The 14,397-nt window shown below is 38.5% G+C and overlaps 1 non-coding gene across 1 annotated transcript; it reads right to left on the bottom strand.

Annotated features, from left to right (window-relative positions):
- Window positions 1-1,294: 1,294 nt before the first annotated feature.
- Window positions 1,295-1,401, bottom strand: LOC142163738 (small nucleolar RNA R71). The gene has a single exon (XR_012694668.1). It is a non-coding gene; the product is annotated as a small nucleolar RNA R71 (small nucleolar RNA).
- Window positions 1,402-14,397: the final 12,996 nt, after the last annotated feature.

Raw genomic sequence — 14,397 nt, 5'->3', positions numbered from 1 at the left:
GAGGATAATTGAGAGAGGTTCTCATAAAGACCAATTCACTACGAATTCCTGCATATCTTCACCGAGCGTAAATTGGTTACTTAATCGAGAGAGGAGTTTCTACTAAGCAATTGAACTAATAAACAAGTGAATTCGAGAGACTCACTTGAACATTAGAAGTGAATTAACTAGAGTTAAATCCCAGGCAATTATCTTGCACCTATCCTATCAAAATCCTATTTTCTCCCATTGATATATTTCGTTGCTTATTCCTTGCTTCTATTGTTATTAGTCAATAGCTCTAGATTCTTACTTAATTGTAGTTTTAATCACATAAATTCCAACTGTTGATCATCTTGGATAGAAAATAAACTAGAAATTACAAAAATATTGTTTAAATCCGATCTCTGTGGATTCGATATTATATTATACTATAATCAACTAGCGAGCATATATAAGTGTGTTTTTTGCGCTCGTTAAATTTTGGCTTCGTTGCCGGGATTGGAAATCAATAATGTTTGAAATAGTTTGTAGTGCTAATTCAGGAATTTTTCTTTTTATTTATTTATCTCTTTTTACGTTGGGTGTTATTTGACTGTGCACAGGTTACAGGTTAAGATTGGTTCATAACTCGATCTTCTGGGAAGGAAGTTCTACCATACGAACCAGAGATAGAAAAACAACTGTGACAGTTGAATAAGGAAAGAAATTTAACCGAAATATCAGAAAATGTTAGGCAATCCTCAACTAAAGAAATTATGGCTGGAGATGATGAGAACGTTGATTTGGATGTGAGAAAAGCAACCCAACAGCGAGAAAACATTGCACGGGATGCTGAGGAAGAAGCTCTTACAGATGCACAAATTGTCTATGAAGAAGAGAGGGGTCAGAGAATTGCTCAAAATCAATCCTTGGCTGCAAATCAGTTTGGATAGCTCCCGGAGCTAGGAGATCACTTGGCAATTATGCTAGACCAGTTTGCAACAAAGAAGTATCAAGTGTTAGACCACCTCCAGTTGCAGCTAACAATTTTGAGTTGAAGCAAGGATTGCTTCAAACCCTTCAGAACTGTTGTGTCTTTAGAGGAAAGATGAACGCTGATCCAAAAAACCATCTAATGGACTTCGAGGAGATTATGAACACCTTTCAATACAATGGTGTGTCACGAGATGCAATTTACTTAAGGGCATTCTCATTCACACTCAAGGATGATGCAAAGCAGTGGCTTCAAAGTTTGCCCCAAGGATCGATTAGAACATGGGAGAAGATAACCGGAATATTTCTTGATAAATATTTCTCCTTTGCTAAAACAGGCAACTTTAGAAGAGAAATACGTAACTTCTGCTAGAAAGATATGGAAACTATTTTTGAAGCATGGGAGTGGTTTAAAGAATTAGTTCGAAAGTGTCAACATAGTAGGATAGAACTTGTCATGCAACTCTAGGACTTTTGGGATGGATTGACACCGGCCTCACGTAGAACATTGAGCAATGTAACTGGAGGCCCGTTGATAAAGAAGACTCTAGAGGAGATAGTTACAATTCTAGATGAGTTATCTAAAGATGCAAATCAATGGCCCTCAGAGAGTGCTGAAAGGAGAAGATCGACTGGTGTTCACCAGGTTGATGCTAATACATCTGTGTAGGTACAGCTTGATGTTATGGCCAAAGAAACATGGAAGATGACCTTAGCTACAATACAGAGTGAACCTCATGCAACTTATGATATATTCGGAAGAGGACACCCTACTCATGAGTGTCAAGCCTCAACTGAGGAAGTGAATGATGTGGGGAACTATAATTTTAGTGCAATGGGTCAGAAGCACCCTAGTTTTTCATGGAGTTGACCTGGGGGTACTGCAAATGCATGGCAACAAAACAACCCCAGATTTGAAGGACAGGGAGATCCAGTCTTCCAAAATCAGCAGAGGCAGCAGTTTCAGCCTCAATAGTCCAATCAACCTAGACTAGAAGATCTAATGAAGGCATTATTGTCAAGATAGATGAGATGCTAGAAGCTCATGGAGAAGCTATCAAAGAACCTGGCACATCTTTTCGAAACATGGAGAGACAAGTGGGACAAATTGCAATAATATTATCTAAGAGGGTTCCAGGAACTCTCCCAGCTGATACTCAAAGAAATCCCAAAGAAACAGTGAATGTTGTGACTTCGAGAAGCGGGCAAGTGTTGAAAGATCGCACTCTGATCAAAAAATATGTGATACATGAAAAGGAAAGTGGGGAGCAGTTGAAGAATGATATTGATAAGAAGAAGAAAGGCAAGAAGGGAGCTGGAAAAAAAAAAGAAGAGGGGGGAAATTTCGAGATGGGAGGAATCAAATGAGAGCAAGCATATGCCTACTCCACCTTTTCCCCAAAAGCTGTATAGAGAAAATCTAGACAAGTAGTTTGAGAGATTTCTGGATATGCTGAAATAGGTTAACGTAAATTTGCCATTCACAGAAGTGCTCTCATAAATGACGGCTTATGACAAAGAACAGAAAGTTAGAAGAAACCTCAGTGGTCAAGCTCACAGAGCATTCCAGTGCAATCTTGCAAACAAACTCCCACAAAAGTATGGATATCCAGGGAGTTTTACTATACTTGCACTTTAGGCACTATTAATTTTGATAAGTCTTTATATGATTCTGGTGCCACAATTAACTTAATGCCTTTATCTATTTACAGGAAACTGGAGAATGAGATTGGAGAGATAAGGTCAGTACCAATATCCTTGCAGCTGGTAGACCAAACGACTATGAATCCCGAGGGGATAGTGGAAGATGTGTTGGTTCAGGTAGATAAGTTTGTATTTCCTGTAGATTTTATAGTGGTAAAACATGGAGGAGAATAAGGAGGTCCCCTTATCCTAGGAAGACCATTCTTAACAACGGGTAGAGCTATATTGGATATACATGAAAGAAAGCTCATGCTTAGAGTGTTTGAGGAGACTGTGACTTTTAGGATGAATATAGAAACGGGCGCGAGAAAAGAGAAGCCAGCTGCAAGTGTTTAGTGGAAAGTAAAGAGTTCGAAAAAGAAGACCATAATGAGTGAAAAAGATAAGTGTGGGGTGTATCCCAAGAAGGCTTAGAAGACACTATCCGCATGGATGTGCGCATTAGTTCGGGCTAGAAAAAAAGGGCATGACTTTGATTCAGACCCCAACTAGAGATTCGGGGAAGTTTTCTTTGTCTTATGCTTTTTAATTGTGTGTAATGGGACATGCCACAACTTAAAGTGTGGGGTGGGGGAATATTTGTATGTTGTATGTTTATTAGTTTTAGTTTGCTTTTGCTTTTTAGGAGTTAGAGATAGAAAAAAGGAAATTTGAAAAAAAAAACATAAAAATTTTAAAATTTTTATTTTTCCCGATTCGACGGGTTTCTTGAGGGATTAAAATCGAAAGCAAAAAAATATTTTCTTTTTTATGTAGTGTAATAATTTCCCCTTGGTTTTTTTTGAGATGCGGTTCATTTCCAAGGATTTGTTTTAACCGGATGTAGTTAATTTTTGTTTTTATTAGGAGTAGGAAACCTTGTGCTATGATTTGAAGTGAAGGAAATATCTCTTAACTTTATTATACCTTGAGAATTGAGAGTGCTTTAGTTGTGATGCTTAGGCTCAGTTTTGTATCTTGCATAAGTACCTTAAATTGTATGATTTTAACTGCGCTTAACTGCTTTGACTAGAGTGTCTAGATAATCCAATCTTGAGTGAGTTATGTGCCATGTGTGTGTGAGGTTTTTGTATTATTCAGTGCATTGCATTTGATGTCTAGAACTTGCCTCGTATGTTTGCGAAGCGAAATAGTGGTTTTATTTAGTCTTGGAAGTGATATAGGCAATTCTTTGTTGAGCCAATTATATGCGTTTACCCACCTGATTGTTATGTATCTTAATTAACCCCTTTGAGCCTATAATCTAATTTATTTGGTAACCACATTACAAGCCTTACCCATTTGTTTGAATTTACCATCTATTTGAACCTTGTACCTCTCATGAGCACTTAAATTTGTTATGAGCTTTGTAAAAGTTGAAGTGTGGGGTGCTTGATTTGGCTTTTGAGTGGAACTAATGAAACAAGGAGAAAGGTGGACTGTTTTGATAAAGTAAGAGCCACTTGAATTGAAAAAGAACGGAAAAAAATAAGTGTATTTTGTTAAAAATATTCCTGGATAGTGGTAATTCTTGATGTATTTGTCCTTAAAGAAGTAGGGAGTTAATGTGTATTGATGTGAATGTGGAGTTTTGGTTTGACATAAGTGTTTGGTTTTGAATGCTAAATTATATGTATAAAAGTGCTTAGGGAGGTGTAGTCACTCTTATATACAAATGTATCCTACCCGTCCCAAAGCCTACATTATAACCAAATAAAGTCCCATATGACTCGTGAGATCTATGTAACCTAGGCTTTGATACTAACTTGTCACAACCCTAAAACGGACCCAGTCGTGATAGCGCCTATCGTGAAACTAGGCCAGCCGACACAACTCCTGAATCAACCATTTTCAGATAAAATGTTGTTTTTATACAACTTATAAACAATAATTCTCATAATGAAATTTTTGAAGAAAAGTGCGGAATAATTACACAAGCCCGACATCGGAGTGTCACTAGTCATGAGCATCTACCAAGGTCTGAATACAACAAGAGTCTAATAAATACAGTAATGAAAATGAGAGGAAGGAAAGCAGTGTTGCGAACGTCTTGCAGCCACCTTGCTAACTCTGATGACTCCGCCTCTGAGCAATCAACACCCGCTACTGGGTTCCGAAATACCTGAATCTGCACACGAGGTGCAAGGAGTAATGTGAGTACTCCAACCCAGTAAGTAATAAGAGTAAATAAAGACTGAGCAGTAGGAAACGATGAATTCACACTATGATAAACCCAGTGATTACAACATGTTCCCAAAACAGGATACCATTAAAATCATTTCGTTAAACTCCTGACTTCAGTAAAATCCTATAAAAATTATCGTTCTAACCTTTTCAATATAGGTTTAATGAAATATATGTACATAGTGGATGTAATGAAAATCATAATCGGCCCTTCGGGCAAAACATAGTTCGTATATAGCCCATCGGCAAAACAGAAATTCATGCCCATTTCATAACTTAAAACTTCAGTTTAAATGAAAGTTGTTTAAAGCGTTTGCTCAACATTTTCAATAGAGGCTCGGTCTAAAGATGAGTGAAAGCAGTAATTAAATCAACATATTCGATAGAAACTCACTTTAAGGAGGAGTGAAAAACAGTAAGTTCATAGACAGACCCCTGAGGCAAAGCATCACTCATGTACATGTATATCTATAGCCCCTCGAGCAAACCTCTCAGTCACTCATGACTCATTCTTACCGGTCAACGCTCACACTCAGCACTCACACTCAATACGTACCATATAGTAACCGCTACGGCGCACAGCCCGATCCATATATCGCTGCGGCGTGCAGCCCGATCCATATATCTCGTCGACAGTGCTCACTGGGGGTGTGCAGACTCCGGAGAGGCTCCTATAGCCCAAGCGCTATAATCTGCACGGACAACCCGATCCATATATCGTTGCGGCGTGCAGCCCAATCCATATATATATATATATATATATATATATATATATATATATATATATATATATATTGTGGTGTGCAGCCCGATCAATAAGTATATAATCCTCACAACCAGGCTCTCGGCCTCTCTGTCATTAACCTCACAATCAGACTCTTGGTCTATGTTAGTCATCAACCTCACAATCAGACCCTCGGTCTAGCTCAATCATCAACCTCACAATCAGACCCTCAGTCTAGCTTGGTCATCAACCTCATAATCGCTCGAGTCATCAGTAAATCAGGGAACTCGGCCCAAACAATTTTTCACATTTTAAGAAGTAAAGTGATAAAATCAGATTTAAACGATAACAGGTAAACATGACTAAGGATATGCTTTCAAAACAAATAGAGTGAGGAAAAATAGTGAAAATGTCCCCAAGGGTCTACACAGGTCGGCACAAGGCCCCAAACATGGCATACAACCCAAAATATAATATCAATCTCTAAAACATGGAATATCATAAGATTCAAATCAAATACGCGACTTAACAGTCATACGGGACGGACCAAGTCATAATCCTCAATGGTGCACGACTCCACGCTCGTCATCTAGCGTGTGTGTCACGTCAAAGTAGCACAACGATGTGAAATCTGAGGTTTCATACCCTCAGGACAGCATTTACAATCATTATTTTCCTCGATCTGGTCCAAGCTCTAGCCTGTGATGCCTTTGTCCTCATAAATCGACCTCTGGATGGTCCAAATCTAGCCACAATCAGTACATAATCATTAAAATATGCTAAAGAAACAAATCCCACTCGAAAATATCCAATTTACATCAAAAATCCCGAAATTGCTCAAACCCGGCCCCGGGCCCACATCTCGGAATCTGATAAAATTAACATCAATGGAATTCTCAACTTCTCACGAGTCTATATATACCAAGAACCTCAAAATAGGACCTCAATTGCCCCATCAAATCCCTAATTTACACTCTCCAAATTCAAGCCCTAATTCTTAAATTTTAGGCTTAATTTCCATGATTAATTAGATAGAATTCAAGAATCGAGTATTTGAGTACACAAATCTTAACTCCAGGTGTTATCTCTTGAATCCCTCTTCAAATCTTCTTAAAAAGCACCAAAATCGCCCAAAAATGGTGAAAGTTAGCTCCAAAATCGCGGACAATGGCTATTTAAACATTCTACCCAGGCATCAAAAACCTTCTTCGCGAACGCAGTCAAAGCCTCGCATTCGCGAAGCACAATCCAGCTTTGTCCAAAAATCCTTCTTCGTGATCGCATCTTTCCACTCGCGAACGCGATGCTTCCTCAGACTAACCCTTCACGATCGCGTAACCTCTCTCGCGAACGCGATGAATTAACACCCTGAAGCTCAACTGCCCAATCCTCTTACGCGAACGCGGTCCACTTCACGCGAACGCGATGACCAATCACACAGCCCTTTGCGAATGTGGAGCCTTCCTTGCGAATGCGAAGGCTAAAGTTCCAGCCTTCACCAGCTAACCCTTTGCGAACGCGACGGCCAACCCGCGAATAGGAAGGCCATTTCTCTGCAACACAGATCAGCAATTTTCTACAATTCCAAACAACATGAAATGGTCAGGTTGACCACCCGAAACTCACCCGAGGCCCTCGGGACCTCAACTAAATATGCCAACATATCCCATAACCTCATTCAAACTTTTCCAACCTTCAAAATGCTCAGAACAACATCAAAATACCAAAATCACATCGGATTCAAGCCTGAGAATTTCAAGAATTTCCAAATTACGTTTTTGATCAAAAACCAAACCAAACCACGTCCGAATGACCTGAAATTTTGGCCACACGTCACAAATGACACAACGGAGCTACTGCAACTTCCGGAATTCCATTTCGACTCCAATATCAAAATCTCACCTGCCAACCGATAAACGCCAAAATCTCAATTTTGCCAATTCAAGCCTAAACCTTCCACGGACTTCCAAAATGCATTATGATCACGCTCCTAAGTCCCATATCACCTAACGAAGCTAACCAAATCATAAAAATTCTGATCCAAGATCATATACAAACAAGTCAAATCTAGGTCAACCTTTCAAATTTCAAACTTCAAACTAAGAACTGTTCTTCCAAATTCATTCTGATTATCCTAAAAAACCAAAACCGACGATTTACATAGGTCACAATACACCACACGGGGCAAGTCATGCCCGAGAAATGGCGAGCAAAGTGCAAAAGCTCAAAACGACCGGTCGGGTCGTTACATCCTCCCTCACGTAAACATACGTTCGTCCTCAAACATGCCCAGAGTTGTTCCAAAAGCCAACCAATCGCTGAATAACCTTACCGTGCATATACCCGGGGGTGATCCCACGTCACTCTATCTCATATAGGTCTGATAACACAATGTAACTAAAATTTCACAGTCCAACCTAGCCCATGAACCTTAGAACCACATTTCCACTTCTGAAATCATCCAGAAGATCAAAATCTTACATCTATACTGTGACTAAGCTCGAACAAGTTGTAATAACCCATACCTGCAACCATCAGGCACAATTACGTGACACACCACATAACTCAAACACTTGTAACGATAACTTCTAATCATAGCAGCTGCACATAACAACCGAATATCGATAGAGAACCTCTTATCAACTAAAGTCTCATTCCAACACTTTCATATACTTCCAATGATAAATGAAACATGCAGTAAGCCATAACCATTTCCCAGATCAACCATTCATGAAGCCACTTCTCCTTTGGCAAAGACCATAGCAAATTCCTGAGCTGAACCTTGACATTATCCTTCCAACATACTGAAATCGAATCCGTTTGTATTCATTAAAGACCCCAATGAACTCATCTAATCCAACACAATTACTCTGGTGACATGACACATCAATATAGGCTAAAGCTACAACTTGTGAAATCTTCGCACCAATAAGCAACAATCCGACATACCCAAATCATGAAAATGACTCAAATGAAAGAGTTGTACTGCAAGCTCACCAGTACCACCACAACACAAGGCTGAGAACCCGTCACACATTGTAGAAACAGAATATACGAATCTAACCTGCAGGATCGTACCTCTATATAACTTTGCTCCAATGCGCGGCCTCATCCAAACCCTGGTCTACATGAAACACCTTAAATCACTATGCTCAAAATCGACAACCATGCGCAATATGATGTCTAAAGCCGAAGCAATCATCATAACCATCGCGAAGCAATTACATAACACCACACAACTCGAAAAGACATAACTGATACGCCATCCACCGAGCAATACATAGTACTCTTCCCGCTCGAATTCCACTGAGAGGTCGTAATAACACCGTACCACATGTGTCTATAACCAACAAATCCTAACGGCTCGCAACACGGAAAGGTAACTCATAGATCCCCTGATTACTTATAGCTCAATAACAACCAAATCAACACATCCCTCACCAATAGCAACTCAAAGTCAACAAAGTCATCTCGATGCGAACACACATCCATATAGGTCTACCAATGAACCACACATCAACTCTAGTTACCTACAATAGATAAATAATCCTCCGAAGGTTCACAATGACTGAATCATAGCACATACTATCATCTGACTAACTTACACACATCGTTATGCATAACCACGAGCTAACTTGTATATGAGAACTTCCAGTTTCCAAGTCCATGAAGCACATGAATTACCATATCTGATCCTAATTTCGCCGCTCGCATATATAACACACCCTAGTACTCAATAATCTCATGAGAGGTACACCTATAATTCTTCTAAGCCACCAAGCAAACTCGAATATCATCCATTGATCAGACAAGATAGTGCCGCAATACCAATATAGCATCCGTAACTCAAACGCATCACCCTTTATGAAATGTTATACCCTCATCCAGCCACACCAATCGGTGATCTCATTTATCTAGTCACCTGAAGCTGCACATGCTATCTAAGAATTTGTGACCTTCCGTTCAAATCTGAACTGTAACCTTGCACATGCAAATCTCAATCCTACACAATATATTGCGTAAACCGTACTATCCTAGGATAACCATGAGAGCTTCATATCCCTTCCGAGCCACAAGCAACTATGTACTCCACTAGCCAAGAACTTTCTATTGATCCCATCTAGAAGAAAACCACGATACATCCCATGCTCCTTGCGCACCCCTTTTTTCCCTCCGCGGAGAAGAGTCCGAGTTTCGACCTTCATGGGGTGTGATGACTCATTTCCTTTTAGGAATTGGGTATTTGAAGAGTCTCCACCTAACAATTTTAAGGTGCTTTAAGGCACCTATAAGGTTCAACTACAACTATGTTTGATAACCAGAGATAGGGTAAGGGCTTGAAATTATCCTAAGAGGAAGGTGTTAGGCACCCCTTAAGATCCACTAGTGTGGTTCCCGGCCAAATAGTTTTTTGTGAATTTGTGCAATTATCAAGTAGACAAGTAGGGCTCAAATAATAGGGGATTTAAGTTAAAGTACATAAGTGTTTGAAAAACGATTAATAAAAGCAAAGTTTTGAAAAGAGTTATAATCTAAGCTTACTTATAAAAATAAAAGGGGTCTAGGTTTGTTTGTAATATGGATCGCATCAATACAATACCCGGTATGACACTCCTCATAAGAGGGGATACACATGGTATTAGCGCACTGGTCATCATTTCATATCTACCCTTTCCCGCCCCGTGAAGGTAATTAAAGCGAGGGTTGGTCTCGACCACTATTTCATGATGTTATTCGTCCCTTCCTATTAGTCCCGGAGGAATTTAGGACTCCTATTCCTATAAGAAGGAGGTTTTAGGGCAGACCCTCAGGTTTAAAGGCAAAAATGCTAAAGCGGCATACAAACACAAATAAGACTGCAATTAGGGGAAACATATAAGAAAATAGAAGACTCAGTTATACCTCCGCAAATAGTGCACATAGACAACACGACTTATACACAATTAAGGTCTGAATTTAAAGTCCTAAGCAGGGTGTTTAAGTCAGAACCAGATTCATTATATAACTCAGAAAAGAAGTCTGAATCAGACCTGCCTGCTGGTTGTAGCAACTGATAATTAAACAAAGGCAGTTCAAGTTTTGTTTAAGTAATTACCTAAGGCTTGCCTAGGAGTAAGTAGTATTCAGTAGTTATTTAGAATTGCTAAGATAGTTTGGAACTTATTATTACCTCAAATATGTTGTTCTAGTTGCAGAGATTATTACCAGTTATTCAGAGACTTCGCAATGTGAAAACTATTACCTTACTACCTCTTACATGAATCAGTAATTAACTAGGCATTTTTAAACAAAATGCAAACAACATCCTAGAACATGATATCTAATATGCACATGCAGATGGCAGAGTTCCTAAGGCATGATTTCTAAATATACGAAAGAATTGTAGAATTATTAAGAAATGAATTCATGAGTAACCGTTTTTATTTATTCGTCCTAGAAGCAGGATTTCTAAGTGTTGGACACGGAGCATGGATTAATGAACGAGATGCTGAAGCAAGAAGCATGAATCCCAAGAACATGATTTCTAATGTGTTGTATAAATACTAAACATGATTTCTATTGCACAACTTGGAATATAAACCTAATAACATGTTTTCTACCCTCTAACTATATCATGCATATTTCCCCATCCCATTTCACTAGCCAACCCCATAATTGTTTAAAAATTATTACAAATCATGTGATTGAATTACATAAGAGAAAAATGCAAAAATAAGAAGTTACAACCATAGGAAGCCTGATCGTAACTTCCTCTCTGAGTTATGTAATAAACCACTTCAAATGTCAATACTGTTCCAAAGCCATTCTCATACCTGGGTGTGTCAGAGTTCCCTAAGGACCTCAAGGGATCCCAAGAAATGCTCACACCCAGATTGCATAACCAAGAGTAAGTGCAGTGTGGAAGAGCCAGCCCTTATGTGTCCAGGTTCAGAGGGAGCTCAAGGGTCCCAAAGCAACGCTCACACAAGAGGGGCAGAACCTAATGATCTAAGAGTGCATGTGAGAGTGCTGGACATAGACTCACAGGAGTTGAGTTGGAAAATAATTTTTAAAAACAACATTTTTGAAGTGAGTTTGTAAAACAGTAGAAGGATTGCCTAATAAAAACAGTTTTCGAAAAGGGAAGGGACTAGGAGTAATAATAATACACACAGAACAAATTCAGAGAGGAGTACATGTTTCAGCAGTTACAAACAGGGGAGTAGAGATTGGGGACAAAGAGGAATTCTGACTGTAAACACATAGCCTCATCAAGGGTCTTAGGACTAGTTGGACATGCACAACAAATGCTAGTACTGGCATAACCACCAACTGGTCAGAAAGAACATAAACACATTGAAGGGATAGGGACTTGGGATTCACAGGATGGCAAGTACATAATAAGCGACTGACAAAGTATTCCTTGAAACACACATAGGGGAGTGCATTAATCTAAAGGGAAAGGGGAGACACTATAGCATGCTGGTAATGTAACTTAGATGTAGGTTTCACAACAGAACCACAAGCAGAAGTGGACCAAGAATGAGAGAGACTGAATAATAAAGAAGCAAGTTGTTGTTGAAGCTTAAAAAATTAAACTAGGACATACCAGTTAATGAAGCAAAGTGCAGAAAATAAAGCGAGTAGAGTTCAACAATCTAGTCTTGGCTTTCAGCCGGCTAGACAAGCAGTAGAACAAGTAGTAGGGAAAGAAAAGAGAGTTTGAATGTATGTATGTTCTGAACTTAGTTGTTCGTGTGTTTAGAGAAGACATGGTAGGGTATTTATAGCTTTGAAAACGAGTAAAAAATAAGGTAACAAGTAAGGGTTTAACACAAATATGGAAATAATCACAATCAGAATACCATTAATACAAGTACTTCCCTTTAATCAAGGAATTACTATTCAACGGATACCAGCAGGGATAATTAAGGAAAGAAATCAGTCTGAAAAAGATTGATTCTTACCATATAGGGGATAGTAAAAGTATAGAGTAAATAATTGGGTCTAAGTACAAAATATACTTAATTTTGGGAAAGGATTCAGCAGGGGTAAAACATCACAGCAAAGGAAGGGAATCAATCAATTTAAACATAACGAGTAAAGCTAGGGGTTTATAAGAAAACCTTGCAATCAAACTATAACTTAAGGAAATCAAGATCAATCAGGAATGGGTCATGATTCTGCACTTCGACATATAAATAGAAAAGAACGAGCAGGAGTATCAGACATGCAAGGCTAAACATATTGGAAAAAGAAGCAACTAGATAAACATATGGCAGTAACATGAGTAGGCTAAGGAAGAACCTACTCGAAGCATGGTAGTCAACAAAGTCAAGCAGTCACATAGAACCAAAAATGAAGGAAACAGTCTAACACGTAGCAATAGGTAGGGGAGACCCAACACACTGAAATAAGTGAAGGAAGTCTTTGAAAGCTCACAGTAATAAGTGAGGAAAATTTTAAGAAATTAGGGTTTTAACAAAAATAGTAGGACCTCAGAATCGGTCAAGACAAACAAAGGAAAGAATTCAACCATGAAGAACTCAATCGAAACAGGCATACATACAAAAAGACAGTTTCAGAACCCCGGATAAAACCAAAGATACTTAGGGTTTTAACACGATGAACTAGGTAGAAGAAAAGAATAAACAAATCGTTTAAACATAGTAAAATCATAAAACAACACTTAAAATCGGAGAAGAGATGTTTTAAAAGAGGTTAAGAAAACCCTAATCGTTGAAAACGAAGAGTCGCTTTGAAAAAATCAGAAAACCTTTAAGGAAAGCACTTAAGAGGTTCATAAAATACACAGATCTAAGATAGATCTGAAAGAAAATCGGAAAGCCTTTAAAGTTAGGGTTTCGGAGAACCTAGAAAAATGAGAAAGACTTCGAAAAGTTACCGATCTAGCCGGAAAAGCCATGGATCTAACTTGAACAGCCATGGATGGCCGGAAAACGACCATAAATAGAAGTTGAGCAAAGACTGGAGTAGATCTCTTTGAGATCTTTCCATGAAATCATGAAAATAGGCGACCAGGAGACATAGGAGGCTGGTACACGTCTCAAACAGCCATGGGAGTCCATGGATTGGGTGAGAATCGAAGGGGATTAGGGTTGATTTGGGTGGACGTCTAGGGTTTAGGTGGGGGTTGCAGAGAGAATTGGAGTGGAAGGAGATTCAAGGGCGGCGGGTTGATGAAAATGAATTAGGTTAAGGGGTCGTTTGGGTTTATTTTAGGCAGGTGGAATGGTGGTCGTTGATCTGAATGATCAACGGCCTGGATTAAAAGCGGTAGGCAGGGATCTAGGTCAGGGTTAGGGTCGGGTTTAATTAAAAAATTGGGCCGGGGAATTGGGTTTTGATTTGGGGTTAGATTTGAAAGCCAAATGTGGCTACGAGTTAAATAGCCACTTTTTCCCTTTTTAATTTATAAAAATAGTAAAATAGTTTCTGAAAAATAATTTAAAAGGCTAAAATGATTTATAACACATAAATAACAATTTAAAATATAGGATCCAATTTTATGAATATAAAACCTAATTAAACCTTAAAAAGGGCTAATATTGCAATTATATGCAATTTAGCTTAAAAATACTAAATAAAATTGTAGAAATATGCAAAAATTACCTTAGCCATATTTTTGGCATAAATATAAAAATTCAGTAGATGAATTGTCAAAAGGGGAGAAAATAAATCAATTTAAACCTTTAAAAATTATGGAAAAATAATGAAACACTTGGACATGCTTATATATGCATATATATGCTATTTTAAAGTTGTTTTGCATATTGAAAATATATAGGGAAAAAATGGGTATCAACACTCCTCATGTTAATAGGAAAAATATACCCCTCTAACTGTGGTGG

This window comes from Nicotiana tabacum, chromosome 8 (genome assembly GCF_000715075.1).
Source record: "Nicotiana tabacum cultivar K326 chromosome 8, ASM71507v2, whole genome shotgun sequence".
Lineage (NCBI taxonomy): Eukaryota > Viridiplantae > Streptophyta > Magnoliopsida > Solanales > Solanaceae > Nicotiana > Nicotiana tabacum.
The sequence above is the reverse complement of the archived record's forward strand: the minus strand, read 5'-3'. Positions and strand labels throughout refer to the sequence as shown.